This window comes from Mus musculus, chromosome 1, assembly GCF_000001635.26.
Source record: "Mus musculus strain C57BL/6J chromosome 1, GRCm38.p6 C57BL/6J".
Taxonomy (NCBI): domain Eukaryota; kingdom Metazoa; phylum Chordata; class Mammalia; order Rodentia; family Muridae; genus Mus; species Mus musculus.
The window spans coordinates 103,375,394-103,401,744 of NC_000067.6; the positions used below are offsets into that span (position 1 = coordinate 103,375,394).

Sequence of the window (26,351 nt, forward strand, 5' to 3'; positions counted from 1 at the left end):
TTTTTTATTTCTTTCAATCTTTGAATTTTTAGCTCTCTCAGGTGTGTTTAATTACAATTAACACATATGTGAATCATTAATTTTTCATTTATAAAATTAAATTTTATTGTTTTACCAACAAAATTGTTAATTAAAAAAACTTGTAACCTTTGCTTGTTTCTTCTGTTTAGAAAGCATATTGACAATCACTTTTGAAAACTGTCTCTGCCACTTCTACTGGGGATCTAGTTCTGCTACTTGCTGTTCTCTAAGACTTTCCTCTGACAACTTCTTCATACTTTGTATGTTGTGTCTCAGAGTGTATAAGAATGTGTGCATGTCACACTAGCAAGATTTTGTTGAAAGGACCCAGATATAGCTCTCTCTTGTGAGACTATCCTGGGGCCTAGCAAACACAGAAGTGGATGCTCACAGTAAGCTATTGGATGGATCACAGGGCCCCCAATGGAGGAGCTAGAGAAAGTACCCAAGGAGCTAAAGGGATCTGCAACCTTATAGGTGGAACAACATTATGAACTAACCAGTACCCCGGAGCTCTTGACTCTAGCTGCATATGTATCAAAAGATGGCCTAGTCAGCCATCACTGAAAAGAGAGGCCCATTGGACTTGCAAACTTTATATGCCCAAGTACAGGGGAATGCCAGGGCCAAAAAGTGGGAGAGGGTGGATAGGGGGAGGGGGGAGGGTATGGGTGACTTTTGGGATAGTATTGGAAATGTAAATGAGGAAAATACCTAATAAAAATATTAAAAAAGAATGTGTGCATGTGTGCAATGCATGTGCAGACACACACATGCACAAGCATGTACATGCATATTTAGTTGGGTCTGACTTCAGAGAACTAACTTCTCGAGGATGGAAAATGGAGCATTTTCCCCCAATAACATTTGCCTTTGTTCTATCAGGTGTTACATGTAGGTTCTGATTAGGATAATTTCAGTCTTTCAGGTTTTGTTTCCTGGACAGAACAGGGGTATAAGTTTGAATTTTGAAGCTCTATCACATTAAGCTTTTGATAGAACTTCTCAGAATAAATTGTTAATGTTAGGACAATGCAGTATAAGATTTTAATTATTTATTTTTCAGGATTTCATAGCTTGCTCATAATCCCCCTCATTATTCTTTTCCACCTTTTCTTGTATAACACCATATGCCCTAGGCTCCTCTGAGTCTATTTTTTTTTCCTATACTGTGATTTGCTTATACTCATCTGTTTTCTCTTCACTCAGGGTCACATCAAAAGTAAGAATGACTTTTCCCTTATTCCTCATTGCATTAAGCAATTTTCTTCTGCTGGGGTTCCCTTAAAGGTTACCCTGAAAGACCAGTTCATTTTCTATTTGCAAGGTCTCCAGATTTAACATTCTCAGCTTTCATTCAAGTTGTCTAGTGGTTCCTCTCACCTCTTCACTCTCACCCTAAACTTTAAAACTCCCTCAAGGATTACTGCCTATGTCTAATTCCCTTCTCTCAAAAATATGCACATATATTAAAGTGTTTCAGATACTTGTTTCATGAAACTCAACAGGACATTAAATATTTGTTTTGTAATACAGAGAAACTGTATTTTAAAGTTTCTCTTTCATTAATAGTAAAGTTCTATTAGCATTGTCTGTTGTTCTCAAAGTATTTTGAGTCACTGAATACTCATTTTAAAGGGCATTGTAGAAGTTTGAGGGGAAATTTATTAAAGTTTTCTTACCAACAATGTCAGATTTGGTGTGTGTTTGTGTATACAAATATTCTAGACACATGCCTCTAGGTCAGTTGTTCCCTTCTTTTTGGTTAAGACCCTCACAGAGATCACATGTCTGATATACTGCATACCAGATATTAAAATTACCTTTTACAACAGTAGCAAGATTACAGATATGAATTACCAATGAAATAGTTTTATAGCTTGGGGTTATAATGACATGAGGAAAGCAATACTAGAAAGGCTGTGAACCACCCCTCTAGGCCTTGCTTTTTCTTCTGTTCAGTTATCAAATCAAAGTCCTCATGTTTACAAGGTGCTGACTTTTCTATGCTATCTGCCTATTCAAAATTCAGATGAAACCATCTTTATGCGATATAATCTATAAGAATATTCTCTTCTAATATCCTTTGTGGAAATATTCTCTTGTACAAAATGTCCACAGGAGCCTTCATCTATTTAAATAAACCAACATAGGCATGGGTACAATGAATGGGTACATGATGCCTATAAGGGTTTAAGGGCCACATTGTCCTCTGCTTGTGGTGCTTTATATCAAATATATAAGAAAGACAGGATTATGATTGAATAGAAAATTCCAAAAACTTCCTCACTGCTCTAAGAATAGAAAACATCTTCCTGAAGCCAGATGGCCTTCCTCTAAACCCAAAATGCTGTAAGAATAATTATTTTGGGTTACCATTAAGTTCAAGTTTGTGGCCTGTGAATGATCTCCAGCTGAAAATAGGGGGATTACACACACACACACACACACACACACACACACACACACACAGACACACACACACACACACACGAGAGAGAGAGAGAGAGAGAGAGAGAGAGAGAGAGAGAGAGAGAGAGAGAGAGAGAGCGCTAGCTCATTATTGAGAAGATACAACTAGCTTGAGGGCCAAGAGAAAGTGGAGGATAGGGCAGGTGGTTAAGTGAGTAAAAGCTCAATTAACCCAACCAAATGACCTGTGTTTAATCCTCAGAACACACAAGGTGGAAGAGAATTTATTAACTCTTCTAATTTTTCCTGATCTCCATACGTTTGCTATGGCACAGGTGTCTCATTCTCCCAAGTAAATGGACATAGTTTAAAAATAAAAACAAAATGAAAGATTGAAGTGAAGCTTCAAAGCAGCAGGGGAATTGAAAAAAAAACAAGATAGGATTGAGTGGCAGGGCATACAGAGAGCAAGAATTGAACAAAAATGATGATTAAACCTGATAACAAATGCTAACCACTCCACAGTTTTTGAAAAACATTGCTCTGAAGGACCGTTTTGTTTGTTTTGTTTTATTATAAAATAAAGATATACAAGCATTTTTCACAGTAGATTCTAAGAAGGAATTGAATATAAAATTAGCCTCAATTTTTTCTAAGCATTATTCCATTCTAAAACCAAAACATATTTGTACATATTCATTTTGTGAAAGAAAGAAGGTGAATATAGCTTTTGTAGAAGGATCTGATGGTGTTTTAAATTTTTTCAGGATATGTTGTGATGTCTACCTTTCCATTTCTGATTTTGTTAATTAGGATAATGTCCCTGTGCTCTCTAGTGAGTCTGGCTAAGTGTTTACCTATCTTGTTGATTTTCTCAAAGAACAAGCTCTTCCTTTGGTTGATTGTTTAAATAGTTTTTCTTGATTCCACTTGGATGATTTCCCTGCTCAGTTTGATTATTTCCTGCCATCTACTCCTCTTGGGTGAATTTGCTTCCTTTTGTTCTAGAGGTTTTAGGTGTGTTGTCAAGGGGCTAGTGTGTGCTCTCTAGTTTGTTTTTTTTTTTTTCTTTCTTTCTTTTGAGGTACTCAGAGCTATGAGTTTTCCTCTTAGAAATGCTTTCATTGTGTCCCAAAAGTTTGGGTACCTTGTGGCTTCATTTTCATTAAACTCTAAAAAGTCTTTATTTTCTTCCTTTATTCCTTCCTTGACCAAGGTATCATTGAGAAGAGTGTTGTTCCTGAATGTTGGCTTTCCATTATTTATGTTGTTATTGAAGATCAGCCTTAGTCCATGGTGATCTGATAGGATGCATGGGACAATTTCAATATTTTTGTATCTGTTGAGACCAGTTTTGTGACCAATTATATGGTCAATTTTGGAGAAGGAACAATGAGGTGCTGAGAAGAAGGTATATCCTTTTGTTTTAGAATAAAATGTTCTGTAGATACCTGTTAAATCCATTTGTTTCATAACTTCTGTTAGTTTCACTGTGTTTCTCTTTAGTTTCTGTTTCCACGATCTGTCCATTGATGAAAGTGGTGTGTTGAAGTCTCCCACTATTATTGTGTGAGCTGCAATGTGTGCTTTGAGCTTTACTAAAGGAATGTGGCTGCCAGAGAAGCACCTGAAAAAATGTTCAACATCCTTAATCATCAGGGAAATGCAAATCAAAACAACCCTAAGATTCCACCTCACACCAGTCAGAATGTCTAAGATCAAAAATTCAGGTGACAGCAGATGCTGGCGTGGATGTGGAGAAAGAGGAACACTCCTCCATTGTTGGTGGGATTGCAGGCTTGTACAACCACTCTGGAAATCCGTCTGGCGGTTCCTCAGAAAATTGGACATAGTACTACCGGAGGATCCAGCAATACCTCTCTTGGGCATATATCCAGAAGATGCCCCAACTGGTAAGAAGGACACATGCTCCACTATGTTCATAGCAGCATTATTTATAATAGCCAGAAGCTGGAAAGAACCCAGATGCCCCTCAACAGAGGAATGGATACAGAAAATGTGGTACATCTACACAATGGAGTACTACTCAGCTACTAAAAAGAATGAATTTATGAAATTCCTAGCCAAATGGATGGACCTGGAGGGCATCATCCTGAGTGAGGTAACACATTCACAAAGGAACTCACACAATATGTACTCACTGATAAGTGGATATTAGCCCAAAACCTAGGATACCCAAGATATAAGATACAATTTCCTAAACACATGAAACTCAAGAAAAATGAAGACTGAAGTGTAGACACTATGCCCCTCCTTAGAAGTGGGAACAAAACACCCTTGGAAGGAATGTGGCTGCCCTTGCATTTGGAGCATAGCTATTCAGAATTGAGAGTTCCTCTTGGAAGATTTTAACTCTGATGAATATGAAGTGTCCCTCCTTGTCTTTTTTTGATAACTTTGGGTTGGAAGTCGATTTCATTTGATATTAGAATGGCTTCTCCAGCTTGTTTTTCCAGACAATTTGCTTGGAAAGTTGTTTTCCAGCCTTTCACTATGAGGTATTGTTTGTCTTTTTCACTGAGATGGGTTTCCTGTAAGCAGCAAAATGTTGGGTCCTGTTTGTGTAGCCAGTCTGTTAGTCTATGTTTTTTGTTTGTTTGTTTGTTTGTTTTTTGTTTGGTTGGTTTTTTTTTTTGTTTTTTGTTTTTCTTGGGGGGAGGGGAGAATTGAGTCCATTGATATTAAGAGACATTAAGGAAAAATAATTGTTGCTTCCTATTATTTTTGTTGTTAGAGTTGGCATTCTGTTTTTCTGGTTGTCTTCTTTTAGATTTTTTGAAGAATTACTTTCTTGCTTTTTCTAGGACGTGGTTTCTGTCCTTGTATTTTTTTTTTCTGTTATTATCCTTTGAAGGGCTGGATTCGTGGAAAGTTAATGTGTGAATTTGGGTTGGTCGTGTAGTACTTTGGTATCTCCATCTATGGAACTGTAAAGTTTGGCTGGGTATAGTAGCCTGGGCTGGCATTTGTGTTCTTTTAATGTCTGTATAACATCTGTCCCAGATCTTCTGGCTTTCATAGTCTCTGGTGAAAAATCTGGTATAATTCTGATAGGCCTGCCTTTATATGTTACTTGACCTTTTTCACTTACTGCTTTTAATATTCTATCTTTATTTAGTAAATTTGTTGTTCTGATTATTATGTGTCTGGAGGAATTTCTTTTCTGGTCAAGTCTATTTGCAGGTCTGTAGGTTTCTTTTTTTTTTTTAACATTTATTTATTTATTTATTTATCATATCTAAGTACACTGTAGCTGTCTTCAAACACACCAGAAGAGGGCATCAGAAGTTGTAAGCCACCATGTGGTTTCTGGGATTTGAACTCAGGACCTTCAGAAGAGCAGTCAGTGCTCTTAACCACTGAGCCATCTCTCCAGCCCTGTAGGTTTCTTATATGTTCATGGGCATCTCTTTCTTTAGGTTTGGGAAGTTTTCTTCTATAATTTTGTTGAAGATATTTATTGGCCCTTTAATTTGAAAATCTTCATTCTCATCTACTCCTATTATTGATAGGTTTGGTCTTCTTATTGTGTCCTAGATTTCCTGGATGTTTTGAGTTGGGATCTTTTTGCATTTTGCATTTTCATTGATTGTTGTGCCAATGTTCTCTATGGAATCTTCTGCACCTGAAAGTCTCTCTTCCATCTCTTATATTCTGTTGCTGATGCTTGCATCTATGGTTCCACATTTCTGTCTTAGTGTTTCTATCTCTAGCGTTGCCTCACTTTGGGTTTTCTTCATTGTGTCTGCTTACCTTTTTAGGTCTAGTATAGTTTTGTTCATTTCCATTACCTGTTTGGATGCATTTTCCTGTTTTTCTTTAAGGACTTCTACATGTTTGGTTGTGTTTTCCTGTTTTTCTTTAAGGACTTGTAACTCTTTAGCACTTATTCTCCTGTATTTCTTTAACAGAGTTATTAAAATCCTTCTTGATGTCCTATACCATCATCATAAGATATGCTTTTAAATTCGGGTCTAGCTTTTCAGGTGTGTTGGCATGCCAAGGACTGGTTGAGGTGGGAGTGCTGGGTTCTGATGATGGTGAGTGGTCTTGGTTTCTGTTATTAAGAGTCTTACATTTGCCTTTCACCATCTTGTAATCTCTGGAGTTAGTTCTTATAGTTCTCTCTGGTTAGAGCTTTTTTCACTCATGATTCTGTTAGCCTCTATCAGCCAAACTGGGAGACTAGCTCTCTCCTGAGTTTCAGTGGTTAGAGAAATCTCTCCAGGCAAGCTCTCCTCTTTCAGGGAAGGTACACAGTTATCTGGTGTTTGAACATGCCTCTTGGAAGAAGATGAAGGTACAATACAGGGCTTGTCCCAGAAGCTGTATCACTTCTGACTCTCCCAGATGCTTTGTAGCTTCTGTAGTTGGGACTCTCACCTACACAGTCTAGTCTAGAAAAAGCAAGAAGGTAATCCTTCAACAAACCTAAAAGAACAGCCACACGAAAAGAATACCAAATCTAACAACAAAAATAATAGAAAGTAACAATTATTTTTCCTTAAAATCTCTTAATACCAGTGGATTCAATTCCCCAATAAAAAGACATAGACTAACAGATTGGCTACACAAACAGGACCCAAAATTTTGCTGCTTACAGGAAACCCATCTCAGTGAAAAAGACAAACAATACCTCATAGTGAAAGGCTGGAAAACAACTTTCCAAGCAAATGGTCTGAAAAAACAAGCTGGAGTAAGCATTCTAATATCAAATGAAATCGACTTCCAACCCAAAGTTATCAAAAAAGACAAGGAGGGACACTTCATACTCATCAAAGTTAAAATCTTCCAAGAGGAACTCTCAATTCTAGATATCAATGCTCCAAATTCATGGGCAGCTACATTCATTAAAGAAACTTTAGTAAAGCTCAAAGCACACATTGCAGCTCACACAATAATAGTGGGAGACTTCAACACAACACTTTCATCAATGGACAGATCGTGGAAACAGAAACTAAAGAGGAACACAGTGAAACTAACAGAAGTTATGAAACAAATGGATTAACAGATATCTACAGAACATTTTATTCTAAAACAAAAAGATATACCTTCTTCTCAGCACCTCATGGTAACTCCTCCAAAGTTGACAATATAATTGGTCACAAAACTGACCTCAACAGATACAAAAATAATGTCCCATGCATGCTATCAGATCACCATGGACTAAGGCTGATCTTCAATAACAACATAAGTAATGGAAAGCCAACATTCACGTGGAAACTGAGAAACACTTCTCAATGATACCTTGGTCAAGGAAGGATAAAGAAATTAAAGACGTTTTAGAGTTTAATGTAAATGAAGCCACAACATATCCAAACTTTTGGGACACAATGAAAGCATTTCTAAGAGGAAAACTCATAGCTCTGAGTACCTCCAACAAGAATCTAGAGAGAGCACACACTAGCAGCTTGACAACACATCTAAAACCTCTAGAACACAAGGAAGAAAATTCACACAAGAGGAGTAGATGGCAGGAAATAATCAAACTGAGCAGCGATATCATCCAAGTGGAAACAAGAAAAACTATTCAAAGAATCAACCAAATCAGGAGATGAACCCTCATATCTATGGCCACTTGACAATTGAGCTAAAAATATCCAGTGGGAAAAAAAGATAGAAATTTCAACAAATGGTGCTGGCACAACTAGTGGTTATCATGCAGAAGAATGCAAATCGACCCATCCCTATCTCCATGTAATAATGTTAAATCTAAGTGGATCAAGGAACTGCACATAAAACCATAGACAGTGAAACTTATAGAGTAGAAAGTGTGGAAAAGCCTCGAAGATATGGGCAAAGGGGATAACATCCTGAATAGAACAACAATGGCTTCTGCTGTAAGATCAAGAATTGACAAATGGGACCTCATAAAACTGCAAAGCTTCTGTAAGGCAAAAGACACCGTCAATAAGACAAAATGGCCACGAACAGATTGGGAAAGGATCTTTACCAATCCTAAGTCAGATAGGGGATTAATATCCAATATATATAAAGAAATAAATAAAGTGGACTCCAGAAAATGAAATAACCTTATTAAAAAATCGGTTTTACAGCTAATCAAAGAATTCTCACCTGAGGAATATTGAAAGGCTGAGAAGCACCTAAAAAAAATTTTCAGCATCCTTAATCATCAGGGAAATGCAAAACAAAACAACCCTGAATTTCCACATCACACCAGTCAGTGTGGCTAAAGATCAAAGAATCAGGTGACAGCAGATGCTGGCGAGGATGTGGAGAAAAAGGAACACACTTCTCCATTGATGGTGGGATTGCAAGCTTGTACAACCACTCTGGAAATCAGTCTGGTGGTTCCTCAGAAAATTGGACATAGTACTACTGGAGGATCCCACAATACCTCTCTTGGACATATATCCAGACTGGTAAGAAGGATACATGCTCAACTGTGTTCATAGAAGCTTTATTTATAATCGCCAGAAGCTGGAAAGAACCCAGATGTCCCTCAACAGACAAATGGATACAGAAATGTGGTACATTTACACAATGGAGTACTACTCAGCTATTAAAAAGAATGAATTTATGAAATTCCTAGGCAAATGGATGGACCTGGAGGGCATCATCCTGAGTAAGGTAACCCAATCACAAAATAACTCACATGATATGTACTCACTGATAAGTGGATATTAACCCAGAAACTTAGAATACCATAGATACAAGACACAATTTCCAAACACATGAAACTCAAGAAGAATGAAGACCAAAGTGTGGACACTTTGCCCCTTCTTAGAATTCGGAACAAAACACCCATGGAAAGAGTTACAGAGACAAAGTTTGGAGCTGAGAGGAAAGGATGGATCATCTAGAGAGTGCCATACCTCGGGATCCATCCCATAATCAGCCTCCAAATGCTGACACTATTGCATACACTAACAAGATTTCGCTGAAAGGACCCAGATATGGCTGTCTCTTGCGAGGCTATTTCGGTGCCTGGCAAACACTGCAGTGGATTCTCACAGTCAGCTATTGGATGGAACACAGGGCCCCCAATGCAGGAGCTAGAGAAAGTACACGATGAGCTAAAGCGGTCTGCAACTCTATAGGTGGAACAACAATATGAACTAACCAGTGCTTGTGTCTCTAGCTGCATATTTATCAGAAGATGGAGTAGTTGGCCATTAATTGAAAGAGAGTCCCCTTGGTCTTGCAAACTTTATATGCCTCTGTACGGGGGAACTCCAGGGCCAAGAATTTGGATTGGGTGGGAAGGGGAGTGGGGTGGGGAGGGTATGGGGGACTTTTGGGATAGCATTTGAAATGCAAATGAAGAAAATACCTAATTAAAAAATTAATTTAAAAAACCTAAAAAAATAAAATAAAGAAAAAGAAATGAGACAAATTCCCTTTCACTCCATATGAAACCTGGAGATCATAGCTCAATGAGTGATAACATTTAAATACTTCATCTTGGGTTGAATCTGATAGGAGAACAGTAGCTCTAATGGTTGTTTAATTGTAGTTCTTCCATTTGTACCTTTAATTCACAGGATCTTCCTCACCAGCCCTTTGGCTGACTGAGAAACCTGAATGTTCCATGCATCTTATAGAAGATGATAAATGGAAGGTTTACATTGTTTATGAAAAGTGTGCTCCAGGAAGTATTTCTTTTGAAAGACTATAACTTCCTTTTGACTGTATTTTCAATTGTGCTTCTCTTATGGTTGAGGTCTGGTATAGACAATATTAAACTGAGAAAAGAAATTGCAAAGTGGATGATGGTTAGAATATATGTTGTTTAGTGTATCTATGTGCAATTTTGTCTTTGTTATTTGTGTGATTATAGCTACATATGTGCCTGTCATAGGTATATTTGGAGGTCCTGGATAATCTGGAGGACAAAGGAAAAAAATGTTGGTTCCTGGCATCTATGTCCTTAGGGGAAGTGGTTCTTTTTTTACCACTGATTACAGACTATCTAGCTGAAAAGCTTCCAAAGATATCCCCTTCTTTTTCTCTCCTGTCTCAAAGGTTGAGCACTGGGATTCCAGACTCATGCTCCCACCCACATCTAGCAGATAGATATTTCTCTACCAGTGAAATAAGCTAATTCAAGCCAGATTTGAATATATTAATGGCAGATTTACTGGTAAAGGACTCTTTTGTGAGTATACTGATCCTCAAGGTAAAGGCCAGGGCAATCATCTTGAGAAGGAGAGGGTGTGGGTAAAAAAGAGAAAGTGAAAGTGAAAGAGAAAGGGAAGAGAGAGAGAAAGAGGGAGAGAGAGAGGAGAGAGAGAGAGAGAGAGAGAGAGAGAGAGATGAGGGACAGGGAGTGATGTAGGTGGGGGAGAGGGAGAGAGGGAGGGAGGAGAGCAAAATCTATGGCTTATATATGGAGGAGCCTCTGGTGGAATGATGGAAGGGCAGCCAAGCCACTGGGCTGGGAAGTTCAGTGCTGGTAACAGTACTGAGGGTCTGCTGAGAGAACCTGGAGGCTAAGTCTGCTTTGACATGTAAAATATGTACCCCAGTCACTTGTCCTGGAGTCTAAAACCAAATGCTAACCATTTGTGGGTTTGGCATATTATGCTTGAATTGTAAGTGTCTCATGCACTGAGCCATCTACCAAACTCAGTTTCTGAGTTTTAAGAATTTTATGACTATTAAAGAAAACTGACCATGTAATGTATCTAGCAAGGCCACTCTAAATCGAACTTTTATTTTATTTTTTAAACAATTTTTATTAGATTAGATATTTTCTTAATTTACAATTCAAATGCTATCCCGAAAGTGCCTTATACCCTCCCCCCACCCTGGCCTTGGCATTCCCCTGTATTGGGGCATATAATCTTTGCAAGTCCAAGGGCCTTTCCTCCCAGTGATGGCTGATCAGGTCATCTTCTGCTACATATGCAGCTAGAGACATGAGCTCAAAGGGGTACTCGAACTTTTAAAGACTCATGCTTATATTCTTAATAAATATGTCTCTTTGGTACATTGTCAAGTAGGTGATACTCCCTGACTATTAGTATCTTAAAAATATGGCACATCCTCCTCAGCATAAGAGAGAACCTTATTTTTATTTCAATGCACTTAATTCTGTTAAACTTAGAAACACAAGTGCCATTGTCATTTGGTCTTTCTGAACCTGTCTAGTTGTTTCTTTCTCCACATGACACTCCCCTCCACTCTCTTTGTTGTTGTTGTTGTTCTTTTTTTGTGTGTGGACTCAGTCTTAGACAGAACATTAAGAACAAAAACAATGAAATCAGTATCCCAAGACTTAAACACTACCAGTTCCTTGTAGTAGTCTATTGAAGAAAAATCTCTGTTTTGTAAAAACAAAAACAAAACACAAAACACAAAACAACACAAAACAAAACACAAAACAACAAAAAACAAAACACAAAACACAAAATAAATCAAAAAACAAAAACAGAACAAAAAAAATATTCCAACATCAGTTTTCCAACTTACAACTCCAAATTATTGCAGTCAATAAGTGGTGGGCAGACAACAAACACAATGTCTTGATCTCCCAGAGGCAATGAATATTGAGAAGAATGACTCACCTTACTGTTAACTATTGTAGTGGTCTGAATGAGAATTGCCTCCATAGGCTCATGTATTTGAAGTCATCTTTAGCAATTATCAGACTTGTTTGGGGTATATAGCCTGATTGAAAGAGGTGTGCCAATTTGGGTGAACTATGAAGTCTCTAAAGACCAAATCATTCCCTACCCCTCTCTCTCTTTTGTAGTTACTCTCTCAACATTTGTGTTCTTAGATACTCCTCTGACACCATCCTTACCTGAGTGCTGCCATTTTCCCACCATGGATTCACCCTCTGAAGGTGGAAATAAATTCCCAAATTAAGTGATTTATTTTCTTGGTTGCCTTGGTCACAGAGTCTCTTCATAACAATATACAAGAAAATCAGTCAACGATATATATTAAGGTTTGGTCTTTTGGTTTGTATTGTAATTCTAAATACTGGTACTCAAGGCCTGGTTGCTCCCACATATGAGAGAATTTGCAGGTAGACCCAAGTGACTCTATGTAACCTGATTCCCACAGTCTTTAGCTGGTCAGAATTGAGATAGGCAAGGATTGAGGTTCCTGGGCTTGGGGTTAGAAAAGGACCATGTGGGGGAAGGGGAGAAAATAAGGTGAAGAAAGAAGTAAGCCTTCATCAGGTAGGTAAATCATGAAAACATAGCCATGAGTACTAGCTAATTGGAGTTAAGAGCTGCAGATATGGAACATGGCAAATTATAAAATTGGGTTATGCATGGGAAAAATAGATCCTACTAGCATAGAGTGTAGACATCGGCCAGGTCTAATACTGATTAAGGCTTATTATAAATATAAAGCTTTTGTGTCTTTTACCTTGAAACAATAATCAAAAACTAAAAAATCAAATAATAAAAGGTAGAAGCTCCTTATTGAGATTAAATATTTTCAACAACAACATGTATTTGAAACAGGAAATACCATGTCTGCAAATGAAAATGAGATACTCTTTTCAGAGAGCTATGGACTATGAGAAGAAATAATCAACCTTGCTTCAAAAAGAAGGCAGAAGAAATAGGTTTTAGCTTTAGAGGAAACTGAGAATTATTGATGATCTTAGCTCTGGGATGTTCTTGTCTTTATCAATAATCCAACTGACAAGTTATATTGGAGAGCTTTAGAACTTCTGTGTTTTTCTTTATGTTATTTTGTTGGCATGCAAAAATGTATGATTGTATCTGTGTGTGTGTGCATGTGCAAGTGTGCTTGTGGAAGCTGAAACTTGACATCAGAAGTCTTTCTTGATTACTCTCCATCATATTCACTGAGGCAAACTTCTCTGTCAAACCCATAGCTCACCTATATTGCTAGTCTAGGAAGCCAGTTTGCTTTAGAAATCTCCTCTCCATATTTTGAACAAAGAATTAAAGGAGATCTTAGGTGCGAACTTGGCAGAGGGTCCCAAGTTCCCCAGAGGGCTCTCCATGCTGCAGGCACCATATCACACCCAGCATCTTGAGATCACTGGTGAGTGGAACACAACATCTGGTTCAAAAAACCCAGAGAGCCTTGTGCCAGCAGGAACAGGGACAAAGAAAACCCGCCCAACCAACAGCTGGGGTTCCTTCTTGGGCGTGAACTTGGCACACCCAGGATCTTGGAATCACTGAGACCAGTCTACATGGGAGAGCACTATGATATATAAAAAAAAAAAAAAGAAAGAAAAGAAAAGAAAAGAAAAAAAGTTAAAGGAGAAGTTACCACATACCTACTTGGGCATTTATCTGGGTTCTGGAGATCTGTAATTCCTATCCTTATGTTTGCATAGCAAAACCTGTTAACTGTGAGCCACTTTTCTAGCCTCCAGAGAGAATTTTCTTTTCAATTGGGGTGTACATTCTTTTAGGAGCAAGTTTATAGCTTTCCAAGTATCCTAGTTACTTGCTGTGAAAACACACCATGACCAAAGATAAGATGGAGAAGAAAGGGGAAGAATAACAGTCCATAAGAGAAGCCAAGGCAGGAACTCAAATAGGGCAGAAGCTGATTCAAAGGCCATAGAGTGGTGCTATTTACTGCCTTGATCCTCATAGTGTGCTTATCCTGCTATTTTATAGACTTCAAAACTGCCAGCCCAGAAGTGGTCCTACCAATAGTAGGCTATAACCTCCCACATCAATCATGAGATAAGAAAATTCCCTACAGGTTTGCCTATACCATTATGGAGGCATTTTTTTTTCAGTTGAGGTTCCTTCCTATTGGATGACTATAGCTTATGCAAATTTGAAATAAATACTAGCCACCACAATTGATTCCATTTCATACAAACACATCACTGACAAATCATAACCTTTCCCTTTTTGTTAATCCCTAACTCAACACTCTAATATCAATACTACAACATAAAACAGTTTATAAACTTGCAATATCTTACAGTGTCATAAAGTCAAACACTTAGATGTTCAAAGTTTCTTTAAAATATTCAAAATCTCTCTAAAATTTCAAAGTGTCTTCAAAATTTCAATCTCTATACTGGTCTCCTGTAACATAAAATATAAATTAAATACTTTCTTATTACAAGAGGGAAGAGCTAAAGCATAATCACAATAGTTCAAAGCAAAATCAAACCCAACACAAAATAACTCAGTGTCTAAGGTCTGAGATTCCATTTAATCTTCTGAGTCCTCCAAAGGACTTGGGTCATTTCTCTGCTGCCACTCTTTCTTATCCACACAGTTTGGCTTAGGACCACTGCAGTCCATGGCTGCTGCTGTCATGGCAGATATTTCTCATTTCAGCCATTTTCAAAATCCTGAGATCTTCTGCTACAACTGGGCTACAGTTGCCTCTTCTTGGCCTTTTTAAGGGACTTTAGATGTTTTCCATGTTCCCTTATGGCCCTAAATAACTGGTACCATCTAGATGAATCTAATACTTCTAAATTTGGTTTACATCCTGACATACAACTTTGCCTCAGGCACACAGATTCTGTGTTCTGACTCTGTGAAAACAATTCCCTAAAGAATTTGCCTCAACAATATCCATCTCTTATTAATCACTACTAATGTCTCATCCCCAGCTGATCAGTATGGTTGTCTTGCAAAGCAACAATTTTGCTTTAGTGGTTTCTATATTTTGTTAATCACAGCCAATTCCTCAGCTCCACTTGACTACCCATCAATTTTTAACTTAAAACATGCAATGGCCCTGATAGACTCTTTAGATTTCAAATTTCACTTTGGAATTTTACAAGCCAGTCTTCTTTCATCTTCACTTCTGCCAATACCCCGTCTCCTAAGGTTCCACAGAGAAGTTCATCAAGGTTTGACTACTCCATGGATTTCCCCATGCAAAACTCCAAGTCTGTCCTCAATCCTCCACAAAAATTATGATTAGGTTAGTCACAACAATACCCTACAATCCTCATCATTTCTTTTTTTTTCCTTTTTTTATTACATATTTTCTTTATTTACATTTCAAATTTCAAATGTTATCCCTAAAGTTCCCTATACCCCTCCCTACTCCAGTACCCACCCATTCCCACTTATTGACCCTGGTATTCCCCTGTACTGGGGCATATAAACTTTACAATACCAAGGAGCCTTTCTTCCCAGTGATAACAGACTAGGCCATCTTCTGCTACATATGCAGCTAGAGACATGAGCTCTGGGGGTACTGGTTAGTTCATATTGTTGTTCCACCTATAGTGTTGTAGACTCTTTCAGGTCCTTGGGTGCTTTCTCTAGTTTCTCCATTGGGAGGCCCTGCGTTACATCTTATAGATGACTGTGAGCATCCATTTCTGTATTTGTCAGGTACTGGCATAGCCTCACACAACACAGCTATACCAGGATCCCTTCATCAAAATCTTGCTGGCATGTGCAATAGTGTCTTGGTTTGGTAGCTGATTATGGGATGGATACTCGGGTGGTGTACTCTCTGGATAGTCCATCCTTTACTACCGGTAGATCCAGCAATACCTCTCCTGGGCATATACCCAGAACAAGTTCCAACTGGTAATAACAACATGCTCCACTATGTTCATAGCAGACTTATTTATAATAGCCAGAATCTGGAAAGAACCCAGATGTCCCTCAATAGAGGAATGGATACAGAAAATGTTGTACATTTACACAATGGTATACTGCTCAGCTATTAAAAAGAATGAATTTATGAAAATCTTGGACAAATGGATGTAACTGGAGGATATCATCCTTAGTGAGGTAACCCAATCACGAAAGAAGTCATTAGATATGCATTCATTGATAAGTGAATATTAGCCCAGAAACAAAATTTTAGTAATTTCTTTCATAATAATGGTTTCTACTATCATGCTGAAACACCTTGACCAAAAGAAGCTTGATGAATGGAGAATTTCACATAGGTTTCCATATAACAGATTATCATGGAAAATTATCAAGACAGAAAAATCAAGGTAGAAATCTGTAGGTAGGAAATGATGCAGAGGCCATTGAGCACTTCAGATTTAGGCAAGTTGGGACAGTAGGTCATCACAAATCTTGTTCATGTTAGAGATTTTCATAGTTTGATGGACATGGATTTAGATGAGAATGTCAATGGAGCCTTTTCTTACCAAGTATGGCTTGGCCATTTAAGTGATTATGTGATTATACTGCCTCTGGAATAGAGCCAGCAGGGTTTAGGCCTCTCCAGGTATGGATGTTGCTGTGATATATATATAATCATTTAATCTTCATATATATATATATATATATATATATATATATATATATATATATATATATATATTTAATCTTCTTTTATATATATAAAACTTCATGGTCTTCCTTGAGAAGTATTCTCCCTATCGAGGTAACTGCGAAAAGACTGCTATAATTAGAACAGAACAAGCCCATGAGGCAAGATTTTATCTACATCTCATCAAATACTAAGTGCTGCGACCTTCAGGACAGCCCTTAAGGGTGTGGAAAAGAACTCTGAACACATTAGTTTCTAAATATATAATTTCTCAACTATAAAATATAAGGAGGGCATGTGAATAATATGAGGAGATCATGAAAATAAAAGAACAGATGTAGCTTCTTCTTGTCAGGAAGATATAAAGGCAAGCTGGGGCAGAGCTAGTTTGGACCAAGGTGTGATGGGAATGGTAAACTCATGACAAGGTCCAACCCAACTAACTTATTGTTTGTGCTTAACAAAGGTAAGTAGAGCTCTGAGTTCATTTGAAATGTTAAAAAAAAAAAGGTTCTTGCTGTCATTTTTATAGAATCCAAGGGCTATGGTCAAGGGGAAGGTGATTCGTAGGATAATCAAAAGGAACCTGGAATCATGACTGAACTGATATATAAATGAAAGACTGGGCTTTTGATTGGCAAGTGATGACCTTTCCAGAGACTTTTTAGAATATCAAGAGAAAGCTTGAGCAGAAGAAACACACACACACACACACACATACACACATGTACACACACACACACATACACACACACACAGAGAGAGAGAGAGAGAGAGAGAGAGAGAGAGAGAGAGAGAGAGAGAGAGAGAGAGAGAGAGAGGGAGCTGAATCACACTGCCACTGTCCAAGAAGGGAAGCTATAAGGTAAATTAGAAGAGGCTAGAGAAGGAGTGAAAAGTAATCAATGAGCACAGGGTGACTGGTGTCTTTTGTCAAAAGCTATACACCTTAATTTTGAAAGGGTGTCTCACTATGGCCAGGGTTTCACAAGTTGATACAAAGGTAACAAGTAAGCTACAGAATTCCCTGTCTCTTCCACTTGAGAGTTGATTTCAGAGCTGAGCAGCACCATGCTCACCTCAATTTTATACTGATTCTGAGTATCAAACTCATGTGCTCATGCTTGCATGGAAGCATTTTGCCAATTGAGTCATATATCCCTAGCTCTACTCCTGTTGTCTTTAGTCAGCTATATATAAGGAATATCTTTTGTCTTTAGTTTATAGCGTTAAGAGGAGACCAGAAAATAATTTCTAAGAAGTCCAAGGAAACAATGTTAGTAAGCAGGAAAATTGCCTGTTGAACACAGGGACTCTGATTTAACAATGATAAAACACCATGTTTGAAGGATGTGTTATATAAATGTTTAACTGAGAGAAAAAATTATTAAGATAAAATTTGGGAGTATTCATTAAACTCACAAGTATTAATTTTCCTTCCTTAATAGAGCATTTTGACATTTCTAAGGTTGAAGTTTTCATATTATTTTTAAGGACCAGTGTTCCTAGATTTTAAAATCTAGCTTACACTCAATTAAGAATACCCATGTGCCCTTGTTCTGAAATGCAGGCTGATTATAAGCAGAGTACTAGAATTTTTCAGAAGGACTGATTTATCAAGTATGTACATTCTTTTATCTTGAATGCCTAGAAGAGAGGGAATGGCTGGAGCATCTTACCTCATTTCTTATGGAGAAAAATAAATGCTATGTTTTCAGGTTATTGGGGCAAAGATCTAGAAAAAATGTCAGCATGTCTGGTAATATATACAGCCTAAATGAGGTACTAGGTCTGGGCTGCCTAATGTTAAGAGTTTTTACTAACTTAACCTAAAAGAAATTTTGTATTTAGGCAACTGTAAGTGCTTTTATCGATGCATATATTACATCTAATATAATAAGAAAAAAATAACTTGTGATCTTTTGACCTTTGGAATGAGATAGAAAAAGTGAAAAGGTACTGTTTTCATTTTAGACAAATTTTCATGCTGTAAGTTAAATGTATGTGATAAAGTTGTCAAGGAAGGGTAACTTGAGGCCATGGTTCATTCCTCATGGATCACTGGTTCAATATCCAAATTCTAAATTAATGGATATAATAAAGCATGATTGATCAGTGGTGACTTTAAGGCCAGGGGCTATCCTTCAGAGGTCACTGGTCCCAGAAAGCAAGAGAAAATGTGAACCAGTTAAACATCTTTCCATCATGGTCCCTGACTTGAGTTCCTACTCTGATTTCCTTCAGCAATAGTTTGTGACTTTAAAGTATAATCGGATTAAACTCATTTTCCTCAAGTTTCATGGTCATGGTGTTTATTATAGCAATAGAAAACATAAGAAAAGATATAGTAGTTCAATTGCAATCATCCCCAAAAAATTCTTAAACCAGTAATGTGAGGGGCAAATGAAATTCTATTACCTCAAATAAGAGCATGAAGACTGAAAGAAAGCTGAGTCACTGAAATTCCCATACCAACACCCCATGCAGCTTGCATCCCTGAAGCTCTTTGTACAACTTTGTACAACTTTCAGGAACTTTGACTGGTTGGAGACTCTGCTTTTTCTGGCAGTCATTATCTTGTGACTCTTGTAATGTTCAGGGACTTTCTGGAATCTTGAGGTGATTTGCTTCCTGAGCCTTAAAGCTTTATTATGTCCCGAGACTCAATGGGCATCCTCCAGAAAATAAAATATTTCTAGTAGGTAATAGATCTACCTTTTGAAACTGTGAACCATCCACTATCTATGTCATATTTGCCTATTCAGATATTTTAAGATCTAAATGTTTTTTCTTATTTTTAATTTTTATGAATGATTTAGTTTCATACAGCATAATATTTATTATTCAGGTATTTTATTATAATCAAGGGAGGAAGTTGTCATTGTGTTGTTATACTTTTTGTCTATCCTAAAGAATTTCATATATGTACACAATGAAATATGATCAGAGACTCACACTTACATTCTTAAATTCATTCCTTATCCCCAAAATAATCCCCCTCTATCTTCATCTCCATAAGAGAGAAACATCCTCTTTTGAGGATTTTCACTGGTAGGTTTATTTGTTCCTGTTGATGGCCTAAGCACCCAAATGTTTTTTTTTTTTTTACTCCAACCCACTGATTATAAAATGATACTGACATAGAGTATACTTATCCCTGTCCTCTCAGATAGTTTTCATATTGTGTTTTAGCCCTGTCGTAGATGTGTCAACATTTTTTTCTGTCATCTCACAGTCATCTATGTCCTAGAAGATGTATCATGTGGAACCATTACTTGATAGAGAGATGCAAAGACTAATGCTTGTCTGAATATTCTTCTCTACCACTTTCTATAACTTATTTCCTTGAGACAAGGTCTGTCAAAAAAACTGAAGTAAGCTGTTAGCAAACAAGTGCCAGAAATTCTCTTGTCTCCACCTGTACTTTGTACTCATCCCATAGATGGAGTCACAGGTGTCCATACACATAGCTAGCTTTTATGTGGATACTGGGGATTTAACCTAGATAAGAATTAGCTATCTCACCACTCCTAATGCTGGAGATTTCACCTAGTTAGCTATTAAGTTATTTCAGTTATATTGAACTTTATAGGTAAAGACACTTTGCTTGTATTCTCTGCTCAAATTTTCATTTACAACTGTTCCCATTATTTATATTTATCCTGGTACAACACTTAACTTTTACAAGCCAGGGTCACATTGCTCTGATGAGATTGTTCTATGATATTTAAGACATTCATATATCATAAATGACTTTTGACATATAAAAAATATAATGGTATGTGTTTCTGACCACTTGTACATTTTATTATAATAAAATACTCCACTAAACTGCCTGAATTGTTCTCCTGGATTAGTCATGTTCCTCTCTTCATGTCAAATCCTATAACTATGTTGACCATTCAGGCTAAGATTGGCTTCAGGCATTGCAAATCTTTTGGAATATTTGTAAATTAATGTGGAAAGTCAGATTTCAAAGTACCCAAAAGAGGAGCTGGAAAGAGGGCTCAGTGCTTTGAGTTTGTTGCTCTTCCAGGACAACTCTGGTTTAGTCCTCAATACCCATTTTGATGACTCACAAGCAATGTAAGAGACCTGTTACTTTCTTCTGGTCTCTGAGACGGCATTCACTAGCATGGTGATATTCATTCAGCACACACACAAACACAAATACATACTTACACACACTGACTGAAGATGTTATTCTTGGCAAGGTATCAACTGAGTCATTCAAAATTTGAGCAAATTTTATTCATTTTTTCATTTTCAGTTTTTCATCAATTGTCATTATTTATTCAAATAATAATGATGTGAAGATTTCCAATAAGAATGCCAACTCTTCCATTTCTATTCTTCAATATATTAAAAGGACACTTAAATTAGGCTTAAGCTTCTTGTAGGCACTTCCCATATCTGTACATGCAAACACACATATTCACAGAACTGAAAAACAATATAAAAATTTGTAAAAGTAAGTGAACATTACTGTGTCGCATAGTAGCTATTCAATGAGTGATAAATATTAAAAATTTGTATCCTGTCACTTCTTAGGAAGAAGTAATTATTCTTTCCTACTTATTAGTTTATAATATGTCAAAAGATGAACATCTTTTAAACTGTCCTTTGTGGATTTTGTTTTCTTTGTTTGTTTTTTGGTTTTGGTTTACCATTTCATTTTTATAAGAGTCAGATACACAATTATATGTGCCCTCAAACAAAGTATTTATTTATTTATTTTACTTATTACTATGGGTATGTGTGTGTTTGTGTGTGTGTGTGCACACAGTCATGTGAATGTGTGTGTGTGAACATGCACTTGTTTCTCTCTTCTCATTGTGAGGTTTTCAGGTAAAACTCAGATCATCATACAAGATAAGTATTTTTAACCCACTGATATCTATCATTAACCTCTCTAATTCTACACAACAATTATTCTTCTTGTTATTCCTTTTCTGAAACCTCTTCTTTTCCCTAGTCTTAATATGTGTATAGAATAAACACTTGACCAGAAATAAGACCTTACTTATTTAAGTAAGGTCAACTGTCCTTTAAAGGAAGAATGCCATTGTCTAGCATTTAACCCAGTTTGTCTATATGTCAGTTTTTGTACTAAGAGCTTTGATTTGTAGCAACTGCCTTTGATCAGTGGAGTCTTCCTTCCTCTAGCTGAGAGAATGAGAATTAGCATGATTGACTTAGCCCCTGAAGGCATTGCTCAGGGAATCATCACTTATACAGCCTGAAAATTTGCCAATACCTAAATGTCAGTCTAGTAACAAATCCTTTTCTTGACCTTTGCTTCCTTTTCCTTTCTGAGATATAATTCTGTCCTTCATTAATTTCCAATAAGTGACTAAATCCACTGTACACTCCCTACCAATCAATGGCTACATATTTTGCTTTGTATCATTTTCATATCTGAGCCATCTCTACAATTGACATTATTTTGAATTATTTTGAAGAAACTATTGTACCTAAAAAACTCATTAAGTGTAAAATCAGGAGGTAACAAAAAAAAAGAATATGTTGAAGGTAAATGGAACAATATTGCTTATTATGAAGACAGACAAAGACACTAGGACATGAAGTGAAATCTACAGGAGCTGGAAATGGACTTTCACCCAAAAGATCTATAACCTGGTCAGACAGACTCCTTGATTTTAAGCCCAAGGGTACTGCCAAAATTCCAACCTACATAATTGAAATAAAATGTATTTGTAATTTAACATAATTAAAATTGAAGCACTATGCTATATTGGCCACATGAATTTATAAATAATGTTATTAGTTTTGAATGTAAGAAAAGACGGATGACAGCCTGTTTTGTATCATGGATGGTGGAGGGAAAAAAGCAATATGTGGATAAAAAGTAAATATGCTGAAAAGATGGCTATATGATGAAGAGTATTTGCTGCTTATCCAGAGGACTTTAGTTTGATTCCAAGTAGCCAAGGTAACTATTGCTTCACAAAATTTGTTCCATCCTTTGTCCTCTATGGTTACCCCCACACAAATATGTGATATGTTCGGATGCACAAGCACACACACATACACACATATAAACACATACACACACACACACACACACACACACACACACACACACACAAACAAACACACAAGCAAGACAGAGAGAGAGAAAGAGAGAGAGAATATTTTTTAAGGATTAGAAAAGAAATAGGAGGACACCACTCATGAAGAGCTATTAATTTTTCATATTCTAGCAGACAGTACTCATATATGTTCCTTAATGCTGCTAGGATAATATATGTTTAGATTTCAAGGAAGGCAGTAATTGAATATTTATTAATAATATGCTAGTAGAAAACAAAACCCTGCACAACTTCTAAAATAAAAGAGGATTCTTATAATAAAATAATCAGTTGAGCCATCTAGTTATGTTAATAGTGTTATAACTTAACAAAAAAAGGTTCAATATGCACTGAAGTTTATGCAATTGCATCACAGCAGTTTGTTCAAGTGACCATCAGCTGGCACTTGAAAAAATGTTTAACGTCATCCTTAATCATCAAGGAAATGCTAATCAATCAATGAGGTGAGATTCCACCTCACACCAGTCAGCATGGCTAGGATCAAAAATTCAAGTGAAAGCAGATGCTGGAGAGGATGTGGAGAAAGAGGAACACTCCTCCATTGCTGGTGGGATTGCAAGCTTGTACAACCACTCTGGAAATGAGTCTGGCAGTTCCCAACAAAACTGGACATAGTACTACTGGTAGATCCAGCAATACCTGTCCTGGGAATATACCTAGAAGATGTTTCAACTGGCAATAAGGACACATGCTTCACTATGTTCATAGCAACCCTATTTATAATAGCCAGAAGTTGGAAAGAACCCAAATGTCCCTCAAAAGAGGAATGGATACAGAAAATGTGGTACATTTACACAATGGAGTACTACTCAGCTATTAAAAACATTGAATTTATGGAATTCTTAGGCAAATAGATGTATCTGGAGGATATCATCCTTAGTGAGGTAACCCAATCACAAAAGAAGTCACTTGATATGCACTCATTGATAAGTAGATATTAGCCTAGAAACCTAGAATCCCCAAGATACAATTTCCAAAACACAAGAAAATAAAGAAGGAAGACCAACCTGTGGATACTTCATTCCTCCTTAGAATAGGGAACAAAATACCTGTGGAAGGAGTTACAGAGACAAAGGCTGGAGCTAAGATGAAAGAATGGACCGTCCAGAGACTGCTCCACCCAGTGGTGCATCCCATAATCAGCCACCAAATGCAGACACTATTGCATATGCCAGCAAGATTTTGCTGAAAGGACCCTGATATAGCTGTCTCTTGTGAGGCTATGCCAGTGCCTGGTAAATACAGAAGTGGATGCTCACAGTCATCTATAGGATGGAACAAAGGTCCCCCAAAGGAGAAGCTAGAGAAAGTACCCAAGGAGCTGAAGGGGTCTGCAACTCTTTAGGTGGAACAACAATATGAACTAATCAGTATCTCCAGATCTCGTGTCTCTAGCTGCATATGTATCAGAAGATGGCCTAGTTGGTCATTATTGGGAAGAGAAGCCCCCTGGTCTTGCAAACTTTATATGCCCCAGTACAGGGGAACACCAGGGCCAAGTATTGGAGTGAGTGGGTAGGGGAGTAGGGCAGGGTAGGCTATAGGATACTTTTGGGAGAGCATTTGAAATGTAAATGAAGAAAATATCTAATAATTTTTTTAAAAAGTAAAGGAATAGGATGTCTTGATGTATATGAGATATTTGATATTGCTGTGAACTCAAAAAGAAAGTCATCGTCCTCTTTTATAAAGACTCAGCTATAGTCTAGGCATTGGAATATGTTCATAGACAAAAAGCTATCTGTTAATGTCCAATCAGCAGAATGCAGAGAAATGATCCCGGTAGAAATAGTTATCTACTCAGTCTACTCAGCTGCCTGGAGACAGCAAGCATGATTCATCTTTAGGAGACCCACTTTCATTTCTAATTGCATTGTTTCCTTATTATTATCTTCCCTTGTTACAACTGTGAATTAAATGTTGTAATGAACATTGTGTTTTTCTTTAATCACCTTCATCCATAGGTAAATCATGATGGCAACAGAGATAAAAATCCTTTCAAATATCTAGAGTGCAATTAGAATATTATAGAGGTACACTATTCATTCTACAGTTCATAAAATACATGAATGAAAAATGGAAGCTTGAACCATTTTTGTTTCAAAACAATTAGTCATAGCCCTTTTCTATGAGATATAGTTGAATGATGTATTAATGACTTTAGTAAATGTCTATTTGAGAAGAAGAATAAGAAAGATATGTAGAACATTCCTTATTCAAAGAATAACAAGGGTGTTTCAGCCATTTCAGCTAATAGCTAAGGAAAACACATAGACTATTTTGAAAAAGTAAGGCCAGTGATTCTTTTTATTCATTTCAGAGACTCTTGAATTGGATCCAAAAATAGCTAGACCAAACTCCTTGGGTTTTGTTGGATGCCTTTCTTCAGTCCAATACAATCACATAGTACCACTGAGAGCAGCCCTCTGACATGCTAGCATTGCACCTGTGACTGTCCAAGGGACTTGAGAGAATCTAGCTGTGGTTCCCTGGTGGACTCTGCTGTGAATGCTGACTACTGTGTATTCTTCATCAGGTACATCCTAATGTATGCTCTCTTGAGTTTCCAACACTAACACTACTTCTCCTATTTTATAATGCTAAAGGGTTGTCCAATAGCATTCAGATCTTTGCCTTCAATAATTATAGCTCATTATGAATTGGAACTGGCTTCTGATGGGTCATATCTATTTTTACAAAATGCTCCGACAGAAGCAAATTAAGAATGAAAGAAGGACGGAATGAAAGACGGAAAGAATGAGTTTATTCTGTTTTACAGTTCAAGTGTCTATGCCATCAGAGATGATAGGTTTTTGAAGCAGCTGATCATATCATACTTATAATCAGGATGTGGATATACATAATATATATATATATATATATGTGTGTGTGTGTGTGTGTGTCTGTGTGTGTGTGTGTGTGTGTGTGTGTGTGTGTGTGTGTGTGCCTGTGTGTGCGTGTGTGTGTACATGTGCATTTCAGTATTCAAATCATTCTTCATTTATATGTTCTAGAATACCATTCAGGGAGGGGTGCCAACAAAAGTCAGCAGCTTTGCTTGTCTCGGTTAAGAAATCAAGATAATGCTACAAGCATTCCTAGAGACCCATGTCCTGGATGATTCAAAGTTGTGTCAAATTGACTATTAACACTAGCCATTCTACAAACAATGATGAATAGAAATATTCACTAGAAGCTTGTGAATACCAGAATAGGAATTACTTTAATTAATAATACATTTAAGTATTAATTATAACAATTTTTAATACATTAATTTACACGGTTAAAAATAATAATTAAAAAGATAATAAAATTAACTACACATGTTTAATATAATTCTACTTTCAGGCGATGAGGAGTTATAATTAGTGTGTTACCCTTTGTAGTACATATCGTATATGAATGCATAATATATATGTGCATTTGTGCACCTATTATTTAAGTAGAAACTGATACAAGGATCCAAGTATGCAAACATCAGGATAGGGACTTAGATAATGCTAACTTCAATATTATTATATATCTTTTTGAATGATGTATTAACAAAATTATAGACATATAATGTGTAAAATGTGATACATTGTATGTATTACA

General features: G+C 36.9%; 1 pseudogene; it reads left to right on the forward strand.

Moving 5' to 3' along the window:
- Gm18728 (predicted gene, 18728) overlaps positions 1-25,682 on the forward strand; it is a 429,487-nt pseudogene extending 403,805 nt beyond the window's left edge.